Below are 20,846 nucleotides of genomic sequence, written 5' to 3'. Positions count from 1 at the left end.
AAAGATAAATTTTAAAATTGCCTATGTATCTCAGGAGAGTTAGTCTTCTTTGATTCCATTTCTGAAATTATTAATGTAAATAGAATATAAGAAAATATGACTCAAAAGACATTGAAATTGCTTACAAATGACTTGAAATGTAATTTCAACTTTTCTGATTGCTGTCTGTTAAGTATGTGGAAGGAAGAAATTGCCACTCAGTATCTGAAATAAAACTGTTTATTTCTTGCTCAGCAATGGAGAGTTATGTTTGTAACACACAGTGTCTCTGAACAAAGAACACTGCTGTTCTTATATATGGGTTTTGGGAAATGTGTATCAGAAATTGGTGGGCTATTAGAGGTAGAAATTTAGGAATTGGATGACTTTTGGCCTCAGTTACAGGACTGTGGCTGCCACTAACTGGGTGACCTTCAGACTGTAGGACAGTCTGACCATGGGACAAAGTTCTCATTTGTTGGGAGAGTTTGAAAATCAGTTTTGGAAGTTTATTTCTAATACGGCAAATAATAATCAGTATTTCTGTAAGAGAATAGAAGCATTTTTATTTTCAAGTGTAACAACACAAAAATAATATACTTTTAAAATAAACAGAAATGCAGCCTTCTCTATCTCCACTGTCTGATACACTGAATGATATAAATAAGAGGAAAAAAAATTGCAGGTTAGTCGTATAAATAGGAAGACGGTAAACAAATCTGTGGGGGACTATAGTAAATAGTGATGTTTCAATGATCTCTGTATAGTTTATCCATGTTAACAGAAATAAATTTAAATTAATTTAAAGAAAGCAAATTTAAGTGGCTGCCTTTTTGCAGAGAATGAAAAAAAGCCAAATACATATTTATTTTAATCACATTTGCAAAAATGAACTGCCTATCATATTTTTCAGCTTCAATTAGAATATGCCATATTCTCCTATTAAGATCTCTCAAGTCCAATTGTGCACAGAATCCAAAAACCACAATTAGAAATTTAGTTCACTCTGATGAACAAATGATTTATTCAAAGTTTGTGCAATATTTAGCAAGAGGCCAAACTTTTATTTTCCTTTAAAGATCTCCTATTTCAATCTAGTTAACATAAATACAGAAAAGTAGGTATCGCCCATCTAATTATCTTCAAAACGCAACTGCTGTGCTAAAGAGTATTGAAAGATGTTATTGTGTTGGAGAAAGAGAATGGAACTAGATTTGTTGAACCCCTGCTATTTTTCCAGGTGCCATTCCATGTAATCATCTTGTGTTCTCATGTTATCTATTTAATTTTCACAGTAGCTGTCTTACTTTCTTTATGAAAAACATCACATATAATTAAACAAATAATCTTTATTGTTAGTTTTAGAGATGAACGATCTATGACTCACGAAGATCTGATCAATTTCTCTGGTTAAAAAAATAAATCAAGGGAGCTGGGACTCAAACCCAGCCCTTCCTAACATGTAAACCCATGGGAGCTATATGACAAAATAAAATTAAAACTCATTGCTTCTTCCCCATTGCAAATTAACCTAAATCTTGGTGAATTACTCTATGCTGTGAATATCAAGAATGTTTAATCATGGGACCTATAATTTCTGTTATCTAACCTGTATTTGATTTTGTGGGAGAAACAGCTTAATTTGCCAAATGGGTTATGTTGATTGTGACTCAGTTACACTTTTCAGCAAATATTATTTACAGAGTTTCCCACTGCCCTGCAAATTGAGCCATATACCATGCACAGTAAAGTGCTTGCCCTGGAGGAATTCAAGGAGGCCAGCTCTAATAGTCTATTTTGTTTTTTAAAGTGTCGGCATTTCAGCTTATTGGAAGGTACATGATAGAACAATGCTTCCCCATTTTCGGTAAATGATGTCACATTTCTTGTTGTTTTCCAATTTTCTAGCTCTCTGTAGTGCTCCATGACTTTCCAGCCGCAATTGTGACTGTGCTGGGTAGTTTATTAGTCAATTCCTTCAACACCCAGGGATCCATTTTATTTGGTCCTGCTGGTTTATGTATGTTCACATTTTTAAGAAAGTATTCCCTAGTGAGTTTTAGTCAGTAGTCATTTTTTCATTTCTTTCCAATTCTGTAAACTTCATTTTCTTTACCAGCTTTGCTTTTTTATGTTATACTGTCTCCAGTTTTTATTCTCTTCTTGTTTCCTGTGAATCATGGGCTTTAAAAAATTAGCTAATTTTCTCATCTCTTCAGAGACACTACACATTTCTCTACTTTTTTTCTTTTTGCTGTTGCAACCTAGGTTTTCTGAAATTACACTGAATACTATTATTGTAAGTTTCCCTTTGGCTTTATCCCAGATTCTATCCTGTTTATTCCCATTATTTTATATAGTCTTACTACTTCAGTACGTTAGAGCCTACCCTTCCGATTACCAGGCTATGGAGACTCCAGCTCATAACTTTTACACCTAAGTTCTCTATTAAATTGTTTGATGGAATAATACCCATAGTAGAAAAAAGACAACTGTGGTAATATAGCGCGCAAACACACACACACACACACAATTAACATGAGGTGGTAAGTTTATGTTGCCTAGTGTTAAGTATGAGATTCATATGCTTTAAGTTTATACTTCATGAATATTGGCCCTACATATTAATTATGCTGTGGCTTTGTATTTGGACTCTTTCACATATATCCTGTTTAGCAAAAGTAGAAGAGCTACCAGTAGTGAAAGAATTAACCAAACCAGGATACGCATGGCTCCTATGGAGCTGTGTTTCTGATCTCATACATTGGCAATTACCTTTACGTTTTAAAAGTTCTTTTTGGGAACCACACAAAGTAAATTCTAATTGTGATCCACACGGATGTTGGGCATTCCTTTCAGGTTCCAGGGAAGGTTATAGCAGCCTTTATAAAGCCAAATGTCTTCCTATAATTCCCACTTAGCTCCTAATATGTATCTTCTTTTTTATCCACCTGAAAATGCTGTAAAATTTGCACTTGAGAATATAGAATGGGACTTTCCCTGTGTTTCTTTTCCTGTGTTTTATTAGTCTTGATGGGTCAAAAGTCTTGCTAAGACACTTAATACTGAATTTACTGAATACAATGGAATAAGCTACACACATATTTAATATACACGCAGATAGGATATCATGGTAAAGCACTTGTTGGCAGAGACCATTTCAACATGGGGTACTGATTCTTATTGGCTATGAGCAGATAGTAGAGTCTGTTGGGCTAGCTGTTGCTGACTAGGATTTTAAAAATGTAGTCAAAGCATGGGGATATTATATATATATTGGTATTTCCTTTAGTGGCATGTATGCATGTATACATTTAATCATACAGAGTCTCTCTCACATATCTGTTTATGCAATACGTACACATGTATGCATGCATGACATTTGATGAATGCGCTTAAATGTTATTTTGGAACTACATTAGAAACATGCATTAGTGGATTTTATGCACATGCAAAAAATATGGAGGATTTTAAAATATGGAACCTTTGTTCACAAGTTCAACTAATATATATTGGGTGCCTAATCTATACCATTTGAATCACATATATTATTTCTCTTAACTATGAGTACATTGAGACTGTGATCATATCATCAGGGCATACTGTAGAACACAATGGAACAAGACAAAACATTTTAGTATTGTCCTTGTGTGAGTTACTTTCAGGAAAAGTAGAAGACAAACAGATATGCAGTTTGAGAAAAAGAAGAGCATCAGTTCTTAAAGTTCAAAAATTACAAACGTGAGTTTTCAAAATAAGGGAAAGATACAACAGAAAAAAATTATCATAGATATAATACAAAATGATGTTCCAAACTTAAAGAACAATTGACATTCCCAACATATAACCAGTAATGAAATAACAGTAATGAAAAAGATATACCTAAACATATTATTTTCAAAACCAAAAATTATAGAGTATTAATAAAAAACTCTATCAACAATCAAACATGAAAATGAAATAAATAAGCCAAAAAACCAGTCCAGCATCAAATGTTACCAGCAACACTTGATATCAAAAGCCAACAGATTAATCCCTTTAAAAGTACTATCAGAAGTCAATACTCAACATTAAAATCAGTACCCAAGTAAAATTTTCACTCAAATATGAAGATATAATAAATATATTTTAAAATGCGGAACAACTATGAATATCTCAAACAAATTAAAATTTTTTTTCTGTTTAGGTTTCTCTAGCATAGGTTTTACTTGATATCAATCACATTCCTCAATTTAAAGTGTATCATAATCATGTATACTTTTATTTTTTTATATGTTTGATTGGTGATTTGGGGCATACTTTAACCCCACTGTAATCCTATTTTCTCTCTACATTGTATATATAAATACAGTCACGCTTATGTTTTAAAAATGGGCCTTCCTCACAAATGAGGCCCTAATCCAACAGGACTCTTATTCTCAGAAGAGGAGGAAGAAACCCCAGGAGTGTGTGCACAGAGGAAAGGCAAGGTAAGGAAACAGTGAGAAGGTGGCTGTTTGCAGGCCAGGAAAAAATGCTTCACCAGAAAACAAAACTGCCAGAACCTTGATCCTGGATTTCCAACCTCAAAAACTGAGAGAATAAATTTCTGTTATTTAAGCCACTCGGTCTGTAGTATTCTGTTATGGCAGTCTAGGTAGACTAAAACACTAAGTAATACAATACTTACACTACATTGTCTAACAAAAAGGCTTGTATCCAAAATATGAAAATAATTCTTACAAGTCAAAAAGTGAAAGATGGACGATCTCATTTGAAATGGTTAAAATACTTAGACACTTCATAAAAGACAACATTCAAGTAACCAATAAGCATTTGAAAAGATACCCAGCATATTTAGCCATCAGGAAAGTTGAAATTAAAAACAGTGTTATCACACTTCACAGTCATTAGAATGGCTAAGATTTAAAGTCTGCAGTCCCAAATATTGCCCAGTATGTGGAATAACTGAGACTCTCATCTACTGATAGTGGAATTGCAAAATGGTACAGTACTTTGCATGAGTTTGGCAATATCTATTAAAGTAAGCTGAACATACAAGTCATTTATTATCTACGAATTTTACTTCTAGGTATATGCCTCTGCCACCAAAAGACACATACAAGAATGTTCAGAACAACTGTTGGGGAAGAAGAAATTTTCCTCTACTCATCTAGATCCTTCTGACTGGTCTAAGAATTAAATTGGCATGAGACAGATTAACAAGAGAAACTCAAACAAAAGTTTAGTAACATGTATACATGGGAGAGACCCAGGAGAACTGAGTAACTTGCAAAGACGGTCAAATCCCTTACCTTAAATATCATCCTCAGCTAAAGACAAAGAGAGGATTTTGAGGATGAGGAGATCCAGTTATGGCAGGTTACCAGGAAAAATACAGTCAACAAGGGTAAGGTTGTCATGCAGATTTAAGTCATTGCCTTCTCCACTAATAAGAGTTTGTATATACATACCCATTCCCATATCCTGGACATCTAGAACATTTATTTTCTATTGTTCCTAGCATATGGTCTTTTTGCATTTTCTCTGGGATTTGTGGCCTGAAGTGGCATGTACTCCAAAAAAATGTATAGAAAGAAGGAAAAAATTCAGAAACAATACAAGATATAATATAAAATCAATACTAAAGGAACTGTAGTCTATATGCTGTTTATACAGCAAGCTGTTCATATTCACAAACATTTAAATAATTTATTAATTTTCAACATTAAAATCAGTTTATGAACAAATAGATGACTTAAAATGATTATAGAACAGAATACACATGCAATGTATCATGTGTTATGTATGTTATGTATCTTTATAATGTGGAGGTAAAATAAAGAGGTCAGTGTGTGAGCTTTAGAAAATCTGGAAATAAAAAGAAGAGAATTTTTCTGTCTTCAACCTAATAAAGGAGAATTCAAGAGAAAATATCTGTATTTAATGAAACTAGAAATAAGGTTTATATACTTAGGTAAAGGTTAAAGCTACTAATGTTCACAGTATTATAATCTTTAATGTGGTGAACAACCACGTTGAAGAGAACGAAGTTGGTAATCCTATGAGTGACTAAGAATGCAAAAACGTATGACAAATCCCCATCTGTCATAATAGGAGTGGATTATATAATATGTAAAATATGTTAATCAATGATCTTAGTAAAACATAATTTAGAGATGTGGCAGTCCTGATTCCAGTTCATCGTGGGGGAGGGATTTCGCATTACCACCAAGCAACTGTCAGACACCAGCAGGGTGTCCGAGAATTCAACTCAATTCTCACACTACCTATCCAGAGAAAGCATCAGATTCCAAAGTTTAAGAGTTTGATCCTATAATACTGCCCTCACCTCAGCTGCACCCCTGTCCCAACTTCTGATACGAGTCACAAGCCTAAGTTATCACCTGTGATTCTGAACTATTGGCTATACAATGATGGCTCCAATGACCTCCTGCAACTCAGGATGCCAACTGCAAGTCCAGGTTATTACCTGTATTTCTGACCAATTTAGCTATAGATCAGAGGTCCCTATGACCTTCTTCTTGGGTTTGATTAATTTACTAAAGCAGCTCAGAGAACTCAGAGAAACATTTTACTTACCAGATTACAGATTTATTATAAAGGATTTAACTCAGGAACAACCAGATGGGAGAGATACATATAGCAAAGCATGGGGAAAGGGCACAGAGCTTCCATTCCCTTTCTCTAGGCAAGCCACTGTCTCAGCACCTCCACGTGCTCACCAACTCAGAAGCTCTCTGAATCCCTTCCTTTTGGGGGTTTTTAAGGAGGCTTAATTACATAGGCATGACTGATTAACTCATTGGCTGTTGGTGATTAATTCAACCTCTAGCCCCTGCCCCCTTCCCAGAGGGCAAGCGGTAGGATTGAAAGTTCCAAACATCTAGTCACAGTGTTGGCTCCACTGGCACCCGGCCCCTATCCTTAGATGCTTTCCAAAAGTCACCTCATAAACACAACAAAAGACACCTTCATTTTTCTCTTCACATAGGAAATTCCCAGGGTTTTAACAGCTCTATGCCAGAAATAAGATGAAGACCAAATATATATTTCTTGTTATAAATCACAATATCATAGCTAGAAGAATTTAACAGAGCTAAGAGAGTCAAAATTTGATCCCATTTTGGAACAGAACAGGGAATGCAAAACAAAACAAAACAAAAACAGGTAAGGTTTGTTTTACTTGCGAAACTTTCTGTATGATTTAATATTTTCAATTGTATGCATTTTACTTTGATTATTAAAAAGCTATTTATATAGTTGCTTGCCAACTATTCTTGCACATAAATAGCATAAATGGTAAATCTATTTGGTACATAGTTTAGTAAAAACTATTTGAATTAAAACATAGATACTCTTTGACCCAGCCATTCCACTAATAGAAATTCATCATACAGATGTTTTTGCATGAAAGCAAAAGGTATACATATGAATAGTCACTGCAGTGCTGCAGTAAAGGATAAATATCCTTCAGTAGAAACTCATTAAATGATTTTGCTACACACATGCATTGGATTACTCTTTCTTATTTTAACCTCTCCATACTGTTTTGAATTATTTCAAGATTTATTGTTATTATATTAGATGAGTAAAGGAGCAGAACACTATTACAGTATAGTCTAATGTACACAAAATAAGCTTATTATGAATATACATATGAATACACAGCACTTATATGCAAAACAATTTTGGGCGAGAAGAATTGAGAAGTAATTGCTAACTGTACTTCAGAGAATGACACTGTGATGAGTGTGGTAAGATAGAGGAATTTGGTGGGGGAAGGAGGGGATTCCCTCTGCAGTGTTCAAATTATTACTCTGAAAATGAATTATGTTTCCTATTAAACAGTAGTTAAAAACAACTTCAGAATAACTTATTTAACATTGTATATTTGGGCTATGTAACTCAATTCTTTGTATGCAGTAGATGCTCAATGGCTGATTATATAAATTCCAAATGGAACATGCTGGCAGAGTCAGTCATGTGACAGAAACGGAGTCTCATATACTTAGACTGAGGAATTCAGCAGTAATTTCCTGTCTAAAACATCCTTTCACCTAGGTAGTAGTTAACCAACATTAAATGCCTTAAGAACTAATTGAAAGGATAGCTGAGGCCCTTGTTAGAGAGCATGTGTCTGTGAATTTCACTGTAATTAAGCTTAATGAGGCTATTACCTCTCTGTGTCCTCTGTGTCATATTACTGGCCAGAGGACACCAAGGCTGCTGTAGTTCTGCTCAATTTGAATCAAGATTACTCTTTTCTAGGTATAAATTTCATTAGGGTCAGAAACATAATGGGAAAGGACATAAAGGCAAGGAGAGAGTCATTTTTTTTCTCCTCAACTTTTTTTCTAAATACTGATTTGTGGTCTTTTCACTCTACATTCCTCTCAAAACGAGGTTGGTTCACCACTCTTACCTCTCAAAACCAGGGGTCACACTATAATTCCTAAGCCCATTACCTTTACCTATTGCAGAGACAAAACTGACTTATTTGTTGGAGTTACAAATGGCAGTAAAATAGTGGTTAAGAGAATAAGCCTTAATCACAGTTTGATGACCTGGTTTTGAATGTTAGCTCCATCAATTACCAGCTGAAAAATTTTAGCAAGGTATTTAACCTCTCAGAGCCTTCATTTACTCCTTTGTCTGATGTTGAAAACAATGCCTAAGCCAACAGACCTGTGGTAACAAATACAGTTTTTGAAAAGGTTGTCTTCACAGGGTTTTGAAATATTGGGTATATATAAACTGCAATCAGACATCAAAAAGAATACCTTTTCTCAGCCAGAAAATAAATTTGTAGCTTCTTTTAGGAAAGTGGTATTTCATAATTTTAAAACAATTTAAAGAGTAGGGTTGTCAGGATGATCTTTCTTAGGAGAATTACGATACATTCTAGTGGTTACTGTCTTATAATAAGCTTAGAAATAGAGAAATAATAAGCTTGAGAAAGATACTAAACATTCTAAAAGAAATCCCTAGGTTTTGTGTACCATATTTTCTTCCATGTGCCAGGCAAGTATATGCATTACCCAGAAAATCCATAAAAGCAGAAAATTTGCTTAAAGCTGTCAAGCAACAGAGAAATAAAAATTTTGGTGACCAAAACTTCTTGGGAAGCTTTCCTCAAAGCATCAATTATGTGAACTCACTCCTGGATTACAAACAGGAAGTAACTTTCTGTTTCTGACTGTTGTATTGCTTGTTTGGTACACTCATTAATTAAAAAAATGTTCATTGAGTACTTACCTTCTCTTTGCCTAATCCTCAATCATAAAGAAAACGTAAGTGATCCTTAACATCGTGCAGCTCTCAGTCTACAGGGAGAAAGAGACAATAAACAGGTAAATATCTGAATAAATCTACAAAGACTGGTTGTAATAGATGATATGCACTCAAAAATCATAGCTTCATGGCAGAGAGAATGACAGCTATGATGGGATGCATTGTTATCTATGTAGAAAAGGTTTTTACATAAAAGTTACTCTGAACCTGAGCTCAATTTACTCTCTCTAAATTCATATGAATTAAAAATGCCTTAAATTGTTAAAAATTACCCAAGCTACGTAGTTTTGTAATCATTCATCTCATAAAAAGAAATGAGTACTTTTCAACCCAACTTTTCAAATTCTTATTTTTTATAGCCACTAAATTAAAATTCAGTGTACCAAGAGCTCTCAGCCTTCTTTCACTGTAAATGATTGAAGTTCCATCTGTCAATATGCACCGTCATTGATTTTGTTTTAAATCCTCACATAATGACTAGATGCCAAAATCTTTCAACTGACTAGTAACACTTAAAAATTAAAAGCAAATGTTAGAAGTGGTGGTTTTAAACTACTCATTTATTTATGTTTTTCCAAGAAATGTTCCTGTTTGATACATTGCTGGCAAACAAAACAACAACAACAAAACCTAGGTCCACGGAATTGACGCTGACAAATCTAATTGCCGATCTGAACTCCCTACCTGGTAGAAGATGGCAACTTGCAGCTATTTTATATAATCCCTCAGCTGGTCCATTATTTGCTGGTAAATCAAGCTCTAAATTGTTGTTGTTGTTTTTTTTTTTTTTTGCCAAGGTCTTCAATATTTCTACTCCATCCTTTTTAAAAGGCTTACTTAAACATAACAAAACATGAAGGCCAAATGAAAGGCAGCAAGGCTACTGGATTATAGCTTTGATCCCCTCCAACAAACAATTAGTTGTATTTGTCCTAGAAAGCTCAATGAATCATCTGAGTATGTACTAAAGAATTCTTATTCCCACCTCCTCCTTCCTTCCTCTGTCATCTACTACTAATTCGAAGAATTTAACCTTTTCTATTACCTTGTTTTGAGCATTTACTGCTTTCTACACCCCAAATCTGAGGTATTATGAGGCAAAAAAGATTTCTTAATTATCCAACACCCCTCCCTCAGTAAGACCACAGACATGGTTGTTTTCTTGTCTGTTGTTCTGTGGTTGTCTGTAATTCAGGGGTTGGCACTTTTTAAAAAAAACTGGGGGAGGGGTAATTAGGTTCATTTATTTTTAATAGAGGTACTGGGCATTGACCCCAGGACCTTGTGCATGCTAAGCTATACTATATCTATATCTATATCTATCTATATATATACATACACATTAAGCTATACTCTCCCCCCTGGGTTGGCACTTTTGATCATACATTTTCCTGATTGTTTTTGTCCAAGTCTGTGATTTTTATTCATTTCAGAATGAAAGCTTATATGAATAAATAGTTTTGTTACCAGAAGAATCTTGAAGGCTTTTGAAAGACTTCTAAAGTAGTCAAATCCATTTTAGGATTCAATTGCTCTAACTTCCAAGGTTAAAGCCCCATTTCTCACAGGCACAACTTTGAATGCTACATCAGAACACACAGGGCCTGAGAACTAGTGACTTATGATGGTATTGATTTTAGCCTTGGTTGGTTTTCTATATGGAGCTTTACAATTCTTATCAAGTATATAAAAATAAATCAAAATAAACTTCCCAGAGCAACAATAAAAACTAAACAATATTTTTAATAAAATCACACAGCTACTGACACTTTCCATCTCTACTATATTAATAATATACAAATGGGTTAAACTTTCTGTAATGCCAAATTAATGATATGCAGGTGTAGAAGTATTTTCATTTTACATCCCATGAAATCTCAAAAAGTATTCTTTTGTCATTGTTATGATATATAGCATTGTTTTACCATCCACCTATAACCAAGAGATTAGTGGTTAAAATGAAAAAGAAGGCAGTTATATTAATTATTTTATAATTGTAGTGAATATCTGAAGTTATTCCATGATGAAGCACTTACAAAGGTAAATATTTTTTAAAAATGTTATGGATATTCTTTCTGTTTCATATACTGTTTATTTACCTTGTTGTCTAAAGATTCTGTAAACATTATATTAACTGTAACTATATTTTTATTTAGGCCATATTTTATATTTTGAATAGATAATTAGTATAAAAAAACAAAGCAACATAAAAAGGTATACCAGAAGTTTTGCTCTAATCTATCTTATTTCATCACACCCACTACCCTACATAACCATTTTTTGTTTTTTGTGTATTTTCCCAGTGTTTCTTTATGTAAATTCTAAATATACTAATATACTCTCCTGCCTTTGTTATACATTGTACTAAGTTTTTTTTTTAATTTAAGAATATATTCTAGAGATCATTTAATAGCAGGACAGAGAGAATTTCCTCATTTTTTAAATGCTGCATAGTAGTTTGATGTGTAGTTGTACCCTAAATTTTAATTTGCTTTCAAACTCTAGAAAATGCATGGATGATACACTGAAAAAGATGCCACATGATTATTCTTAACGCTTTTATTTATTTTGCACATGTTCAGGTATATCTATAGAATAGATCTCCCAAAGTGAGACTGCAGAATCAAAGGATGATGCATTTGGCTTTTTTTTTTTTTTAATTGAGTTACAGTCAGTTTACAATGTTGTGACAGTTTCTGGTGTACAGCACAAGGACAACACATTTGTAATTTCAATGTTACAAATTTTCCTGCACAGGAGTTTTTTCATCTTCACCTTCTTGCCAGCATGAGAGTACATTTTCTCCACTGTCCTATCAACAGACTGTGTGGTCAACCTTTTGGATTTTTACATGTATCTTATTTGGAGTGAAGTTAAACATCTTCCCATCTGCTTAAGAACCAATTACATCTTTTTTTTTTTTTTCCTGAGGACTATGTACATACTTCATTCTTTTATATAATGAGCTTTTAGTCTTTTTATTATAGATTACTTGGGAGTCTCCCTCTGTAAGATTATTAATCTTTATTCCTGTGTAAAATCTTTATTTAATTCCTATAACATTTTTCAGTCTTTTATTCCTATTTTGATTTTGCCGTGATAGTTTTTGCTATGTGCAGAAATGTTTCTTTTTAAAGTACTTATGGTTTATTTGTCAGATTATAATTTTGTGATTTCCAGGTTTTAGTTCATGATGCTTTCCTACTGCAAGATTATAAAATGATTCACTCATATTTTCCTCAAGCCCACACATAGTTTTATTTTTTTACACTTAAATCTTTTATTAATTTGGAGTTTACATTTGTCTTGAGATATGGATCTAAATCCTCCAGGCCAATTTACCTCAAATCATTTATTCATAAATTCATATTAACTCCACTAAAGAGAGATACTGCCTTTCTTAAATACAAAATTTCATATTCATTTGGGTTATTCCTAGTCTTCCTCTTCTATTCATTTGGTCTATATATGTATTCATTCATTACTACCATACTGTTTAAATTATTGTGATTTATCTTTGAGACTTCCTGAATATTCTTCCTCGTTTATTTTTTCCAGAAGTGCTTTAGAATTTGCAAACAATTTTAGAGGCCAGCCTTCTGTCTAAATCTAATTATTGAATCATAGCTATTTATATTGTGGATTTTCTTATTCTTCTAGAGTCAGGCTTTTATTTTCCCAGATGCTCTTCAACATTTCCAAATTTGGTGACTAAGACATTAACATCATCTACCTGTGTGCTCCTTTTTACTTTTGAAAGTAACTTTGTCTCCGTTCTTCTGATCATGTGATCTGGCAGCTAAAAATCTTCCATGACTCTCCATAGTATTTGGAGTCCAAACTATCCAACCTGTCATACAAAGACCTCCAAAGCTCTCTAGCCTCTGCACATACTGTGCACCCACTCTCTACCCATAGGGATTTATCTGTGATTCTATGACAGTACCTCATCTCATAACAGGATGTTGGGAAAAAAACACCTTATCTCATTATTCTTCAAGAGTCTGTCTCTAGCATTTTTTGGAGCCCTCAGGTAAGGCATCAGCTCTTCAGTGAAGTTTTCTCTAGCTCTCCAGTCTGATCCAGGTACCTCTTACCTACGCACGCTCAGCTTCCAGAATATATCTCACATACATCTCTCATATAGCTCCCATCAAAGTTTGATGCAAATGATTATTTTAAGCCTTCACCATGTTTCTCAAGTATATGATTTTGTCTTAATCTGTGCATATTCTCATGGAACAAACATTGTAGATGCCAAAAAAATAATGCAATGCCTTTTCAGTTAATTAGTTAATGTCATATAATCCTTGCAATAGATGAGACATGGTCTTAATTTGTCATTAATTAGGATCTCAAATGTCAAACTCACCTAAATATCATGATATTGATGGCAGACTTGAGATAGCACCCAAGATCCTTGGTAGGAAGTTTGGTTTATTTCCATCATAACACAATAGACTGTTCATGCAAATCCTCCACCAAGGCTGAGTGTGGATGGCTACATGGGAGTATGAGCCAACATGTGGTGTGAAGAGCAAGCCTGACCTATGTGTACAGACTTACAGAGTGGTGTTAGTTTTAAATCCATTTCCCACATGTGAGATTATAACGTGCTTGATAATATAGATGGATTATAAAGGGACAGCCATATGTAAGACCATGTGGTTAATAATGCCTAAGTATGTAACTAAAGATTAAATCTCCTTCAGAGAAGTACAAATTCCTTTTAGCAGGTTGAATAAATTTACCTCTAGCAGTAATTCAAGAAAGGCTAAGATTGTTTGTGTAATCTTAGTAGGGAAAGGTTAAGTATGGCATCTAAGTCATAAAGTATAAAGGAAAAGTACAATTTGACTTCCTGAAGTAAAACATCTGTATGTGAAAAATAGCATAATCTTGCCTTGTAATCTAAAGAGAAAATACTTATATGACAAAAGATCTATGTATTTATATAAGTAACTCACATATCAATATGAAAATTATTTTAAAAATCTATCTTGATATTATAATAGGCATAGGACATTCCCAGATAATTCAAATCACTAAATTGCACCAGTAATCATAGAAACATACAAAAAAGAAAAAGTTGTGTGCCCTGTAGTAGGGTAAAATACATACACATAATACAAAGAAAAGACAGCTTTTCTTCCTTACTATTGATTTAATTTTCCCCAATCCTCCACTTCTCTTAGTACTAGGAAAATGCTAACTTTACAATTTAAAATATTCTCACTTTTTGTGAATATAAACAGTCTTAAGTCTTGGCAAAAGTATGAATGCACGCTCTCTCTGGAATTCTTTTTTCCATAGCCCTCTCTCACTTCAACTAATTAATCCATCCTTTCATTCATCCTGCAGATGTTGGCTTGATTGACATTTCTTCAGGGAAACATATCTTGTCCTTCAACTAGATAAATTCTCTGCTAAATGTTCTTATAGAGTGCTTCTCTGTTTTCATAGTACATATTAAAGTGTAACTAGCTGAGTAATCACCTTTCCCCCCTTTAGACTGTGTTTCCATCTACAGGGCTGAGACTGTGTCTATTTTCTTACTTTAAAATAGACCCATTTGCCCTAGTGCCTAGCATGTGCCTTGGCTCAAGACTGTCATCCATTAAACATTATTTAAATGATCAAATAAACAAGAGTCCTTGAGTAGTAGAAGCATAAGGTGGTATAAAATCCTTGAAGATAAAAGTGAGTACACCTCTTGACCTACCACTCATTCATAGTGATGAATGTGCTACCTAAGGATAAATGTAATTTCAACAAGCATTATCTATAATAGTGCAAATCAGAAACAATATAAATGTCCAACAACAGGGAATTGCTAAAATAAATTATTGCACTTTAATAGAACACTCTATAAAATATTCTTTAAAGCAGTATGAAAGAATAGTTTTAGGTGTGGAAAAACAATCACTATAAAGTCCTGAATGAAGAAGAAAAGCAGATTTTGTACATGATATTTAGAAGTTTTAAAAGAAAGGTACACACATGCAAACACACACATGCATACAAATATTTTCAAAGCCATAATGTGTGAATTTTATGTCTAGAGGATTTCTTCCTTATGTGCATTTTTATGTTTATTTCTTGAATAGAACATGTATTCATTTTTTAACAATATTTTTATACTGAAAAGGGAAAATTAAAAATAATGGTGGGTCTGATAATGGGGAAATTATTATGTTTTTAAAGTTATATTACCCTTTAAAATCTTTTAAATCAGTATTGTATGATAAAAATAACCAGGAAAAAATTGACATACTAGGAGAAAAAAAATGTCAATGTGTTTCTGAATCTCTGCATTTGGTATATCTAGCTAAAAATTCATAAACATAAACATTTTTCCTACCTGAGACAACAAATTTGTAGAAAATAATCTAATGGATTCAAAAGGTAAATATATTTTCAAAAAGCTTTGTCTAATACAAAGGCTGCATCAGGCCATGCTTCACTACTAGACAAACTGGGCTTTGTGTCAAGGCTGGGTTAAAGAATCTGGAATTTAACTTTCTTATCCCAGCTCAGGAGTGGCCATGAATCAGAGGGCAAAGATCATGAGGATGAGTGAGCATCCATTCTTTTGTCCTGATGTAAACACTAATTCTGACAGGGCAAAGTTGAAAGTCGAGGGTAGCCCAACCCTTCCTGAGTTCTTCACTCTTCTTGCTGAAGTCCTTTTCTCTACTGCCCACCACAAAGGATGGCTGCTATTCTGGTGCACATGCCAGAAACTGCACCCCTGAGGTGTAACAGGGAAGGTGTGTGGTTGACTTGTGTGTGCAGGTCTGACTATAGGATGTCTTCACAATTCATTACAAATCGAGGCACATATCCAAGTTGAGCAAATCTACTATGAGACACCTTGTCACCTTAACCTATTTTTAGATTTATTATGGTAGGAAATAAAAGCAAAATTAAAATGTGCTATTTTGTTATATCTGTGATTTAAGAAAATGGGGTGAGGGGAAAGGAAAGAAAGTCAGTGTTTTGAGAGATGTTGGAGAGGAATTCAGAAAACTGTGGACTAGGAGTTACCTCTTGCATAAAATGCTCCACTGACTGGCCTTTTCCTAGTCTCTCTCCCTTGCTTTGGGCCTCTCTATTCCCTGATTAAAAACAGTATCGACATTAGGCCAATTAGTAACCCTACAATGGCCTCTAAGTGTACAAGTGAAAGAGTCAATTAATGTGGAAAACTTCATTGCTGTCTTACTTTAAGAAATTGCCACAGACACCCTAACCTTTAGTAACCACCACTCTGATCAGTCTGTAGCTATCAACATTGAGGCAAGATCTTCCACCAACAAAAAGATTATAACTCGCTGAAGGCTCAGATGATAATTAGATTTTTAGTAACACAGTGTTTTAAAATTAAGGTATATATTTTGTTTTTTTAGACATAATACCATTGCACACTTAATAGACTACAGTATAGTATAAACATAACTTTTATATGCATTGGGAAACCAAAAGAATTATGTAACTAGTTTTATTGTGGCAGTCTGGGGACAAATCCACGATGTCTCACAGGTATGCCTGTACTATATCATATGCTTGAAATTTGCTAAAAGAGTAAAATAGTAAATGTTCTTACCACACACAAAGCAAAATATTAATTATGTGAGGTGAAGTATGTGTTAATTAACTTGACTGTGGTAATCATTTCACAATATATACACATACAAATTAAATCATCACATTCTACACCATTAAAAAATTATGTTGTACAACCTAAATTATGGAACTTCTGCCAGTCACATCTAAATAAACTAGAAAAAAAAAAAAGAAATTCCAAGATTTGAAGGCACTGTTTTAATTTCATATTTATGATCTCATCAGCTTATAAATCACCAGAATAAAATCTATGTCTGAGATAACTGAAGCAAAATAAATAATCCTTATATCTATTACACAATTTATGTAGAAGTGAAAGGACACAACAATATAGACTGTCTTATACTTTGTAAGTTCATAGAAAACAAAACAGCCTCAGAAACCAAGGGGAAACACATGTGGTACTAACAATGAGCACATTTGGCTCAGAAGCCATCTTGACCACAGCCAGCAATCTTCTGTCTAATCCAGTATGACCCATTAGTCCTCCTAACGTCTAACAGTAAAATGATAAACAGTACAGTGATAACTTCTGCCTGAAAGGACCATCGACTTAAAATTAAAACTACTTTCCTATCTAAGTCTAGATTTCTCTAGAATGTCTGGCCTTGAGGCAAGATCACTTGGAGGAAAGGACACAAATGTTAGAATTAATTCAAGTAACAATTCTGGTGTTTTGTCAGACAACTAATCTAAAGCAACTTCTTCCATGAATGTGGGGTAATCCCACTGTGGAATTGCTGAGTAAATGCATAATACATAATTTCAGGAAAAAGTGCTGGGCATTTAACACTTCCTTATTAATTTTAGTTCTTTCTTTATCAATCCCATTATATAGCTAAATGATTATGAAGATAGATATAGATGACAGATAGATAGACAGATGGAAGATAGATAGGAGAAAGATTATCTTGCTCTGAAGGTCTGGAAAATAAAGGTAGCTGTTTCTTGTGACCATTTTAATTTCTTTTAAAAATCTTACTTGCTTTCAGCTATACAACTATACATCTAATAAAATGCAATTAACACAAACCATGATTTTTTTCCTCCCTTGACTCCCAAGTGTCTTCCAATGACAAAAAAAGTGGGGTAAAAGTGATTATGATGGGTTAGACCCTAAATGAAAGCATTGGGAATAATCAGGGGAGTTATATTGTCATTTAAATTTCACCTGACACTTCTTACATGGCAGTCATAGAATAATGTTAGAGGTCTCGGGGAACTAGTAATTGCATGGCTGCTGAACTGACGGTAATTTCAATAGGACTGGGAGCTGGAGAGTCCTATAATCAGTTGCTGTTTGGCAATATACAGTACTGACAATCCTCATTCCCTTTTACATTTGCACAATTAAACTATTTGTAGGCAAGGTAGGCATTGCTTGTTCCTGAGATATCAGAGCCATTACACAAGACTTTTCCAGGGCTCTCATCACTAGAGGCTATTTTAAACATCTGATAAAGGGAGGCAGACATTTCTTCTATGTCATGTACAGAAGCTAGTATTCTCAAGGATGAGTGATCTATTTAGAAATGTTGAGGCCAGGTGCCTCCTTTGTGACACTGTTTGCCGTCCTGTTCCTCTGCATAGCATCTCACTTGGTCTGACTGCCTTGAAGTTAAACAACGGGGAAAAAGCCATGACTTGCTCACAGTGTAAGGGTATAGAAGCATATGGGATGGACCATTTTGTACAATCTAGATAACTTAAGCATCCCTCCTGACAATGGATTTCTGTTATAATTCATCATTGCCCTTTTGCCTTATATTTCTGCCTAATAAAATGGATTTCAGTTCTACAAACCCAGAAAGACTTCTAAGAGAGGACATGGTGAATCATTATGGTTTTCTAACAATGGACTTGCAAACTCTTGAGGGCAGTCCTGCAAAGATTTTGGTTCAAGGACTACCACACAGAAAGGATGTCTTTCTTACATTGTATGTGCTTTACTGGTATGAATTAATGATATAAGTATGGGGCCACATTCTAAGTAGGTGACATAGATCTTATTTCAGTGAAGACACTGTGGTCTGAAGCTCGCCTCGATGTCAGCAAACATCAGTCACCAACAGAAGATAAGTGAATTAAACTGTCTTTGGTTTCCTCAATATGAATTAAACATAGTAATATCTGAATCATGTTTTTAAGTGAGGTTTAAATAATATATAGAGAGGGAGATGCTTTCAGGAATATGATTCAGTTTGAGGCCCAATAAATCTGTGTATTCCAAATTAGCCAACCCATCCACAGACCTCTGTCACCACTGCCAAGAGGGAAAACAAGGTGCCAGAACCCTGTGTCCCTACTCTCATTCACAATCCTGCAATTTGTCACTATTATCAGCATCGAGATCATCAGGAATAATAATTTTATGTTCTTAATCCCCATGTAGATCAATCACTTTAAAAATCTTACACACATAGGGTTAATCCTCACTCCAAGATTCTATAAAGCTCAGTGGGGTAACATTTATCCCAATCCTTTCCCATTTTCTCCACATCTCTTATCACCCTTGCTGCTTTATTTTTCTTCAGAGCAAATACTGCCATGTGATTCCCTGTATAGTTTTTAATTTGTTTTTCTGTTTTCCTCACTGAAATGAAAGCTCCATAAAAAAAAAGGATGTTTTGACTCTCTTACTCACTGCTGTTTCCCAAGCACACAGAATGGAACTTGGCATACAATAGATAATTAATAAATATTTTTGAATATATGCATGAATTAAATTACCAAAGCTGTAAATGATATTAATAATATATATTTAGCAAGTATTTATGAGCATTTAGTATACTATATATAAATTACATAAATTATAAAAGATATCAACTACATAATGTTTGAAATAAATATACCAACATAGCAAATAGACTAGTATTTATCTTTCCAGTAAACCAGAGATCTACAATATTAAATATAAGTTCTGAATGTTGTAGATCCCACTTTTTTCCAGTTCCTATGAAGAATACAATAAATTCTTATATTCAAGTATTTCAAAACACTTTTTAGCAAATGAGGCTTGTACCTAGACAAAATACAAAGTAAGGAATGTCATCCAAAGACAGCTACAGATAAAATTACTCTACACATAAGAGGATAATATTAAGGTAATTATGATTTGGTTGTCAAGAATACTACAGAAAGAGAAGCAAGACGGCGGAGTAGAAGGACGCTCATAGCTCACCCTCTCCCACAAATACACCAAAACTTACATCTACGGACCCACTCAGCCAACCAGAGCACCTGCCAAACTCCGACAGAATATCGCCCTCTTTGAAAGACAAAGATGCCAAAAATCTGGTAGGAGAAAAAGAAAAAAGAAAGAAGAAAAAACAAAACAGTGTGGAACTGGTTGTGCAGGGAGGGAGCAGCAAAGGAGGAATAGCGTTCATTTGCTGGGTCTCCCCCCTCCAACGGAGAGGCCAACGGGATGGAGGGGGAGCCTCTGAGGCTCAGATCTGCCTGAGCACCCCTTGACCGACAGAACTAAGTTAAAAGGGCACAAAGGGTCCCTGCGACACCTAGCCCAAGACGCGAGCTGGCAGCTGGGGCAGGGACAGGCTGCCCGAGCCGGGCAGAGGACTGGGGCAGCAGCACTGAGGCAGCCCCAAGGGACTACAGGGTGCTGCATGCCGTGGCTGGGAGGGGATATGGAGCAGAACAATCTCGGTCCCCCATAAATTGCGAAAAAAGCAAAGCAATAAAGCTGGCATGCCCTGGAGGGAGGGGCGCCATAGCCTTTGTCTCCTCAGACCCGCAGCGCCATTACTGGCGCTTCTGGGGAGAAGAGAGGTGGGGCGCAGCCACAGCCGCCATTTCCTCCTGTGCGCAGCACCCGGTTGGGCATGGGGCCGAGCCCTGAATCTGCACTCGGAGGCTCCGCAACCTTGTAGGCAGGATTGAGACTTGTTTACAGCCCGAGGCAGACAGGATCTTTCTGCCCTGACACC

Source organism: Camelus ferus, chromosome 15 (genome assembly GCF_009834535.1).
Source record: "Camelus ferus isolate YT-003-E chromosome 15, BCGSAC_Cfer_1.0, whole genome shotgun sequence".
NCBI lineage: Eukaryota > Metazoa > Chordata > Mammalia > Artiodactyla > Camelidae > Camelus > Camelus ferus.
The sequence above is the reverse complement of the archived record's forward strand: the minus strand, read 5'-3'. Positions refer to the sequence as shown.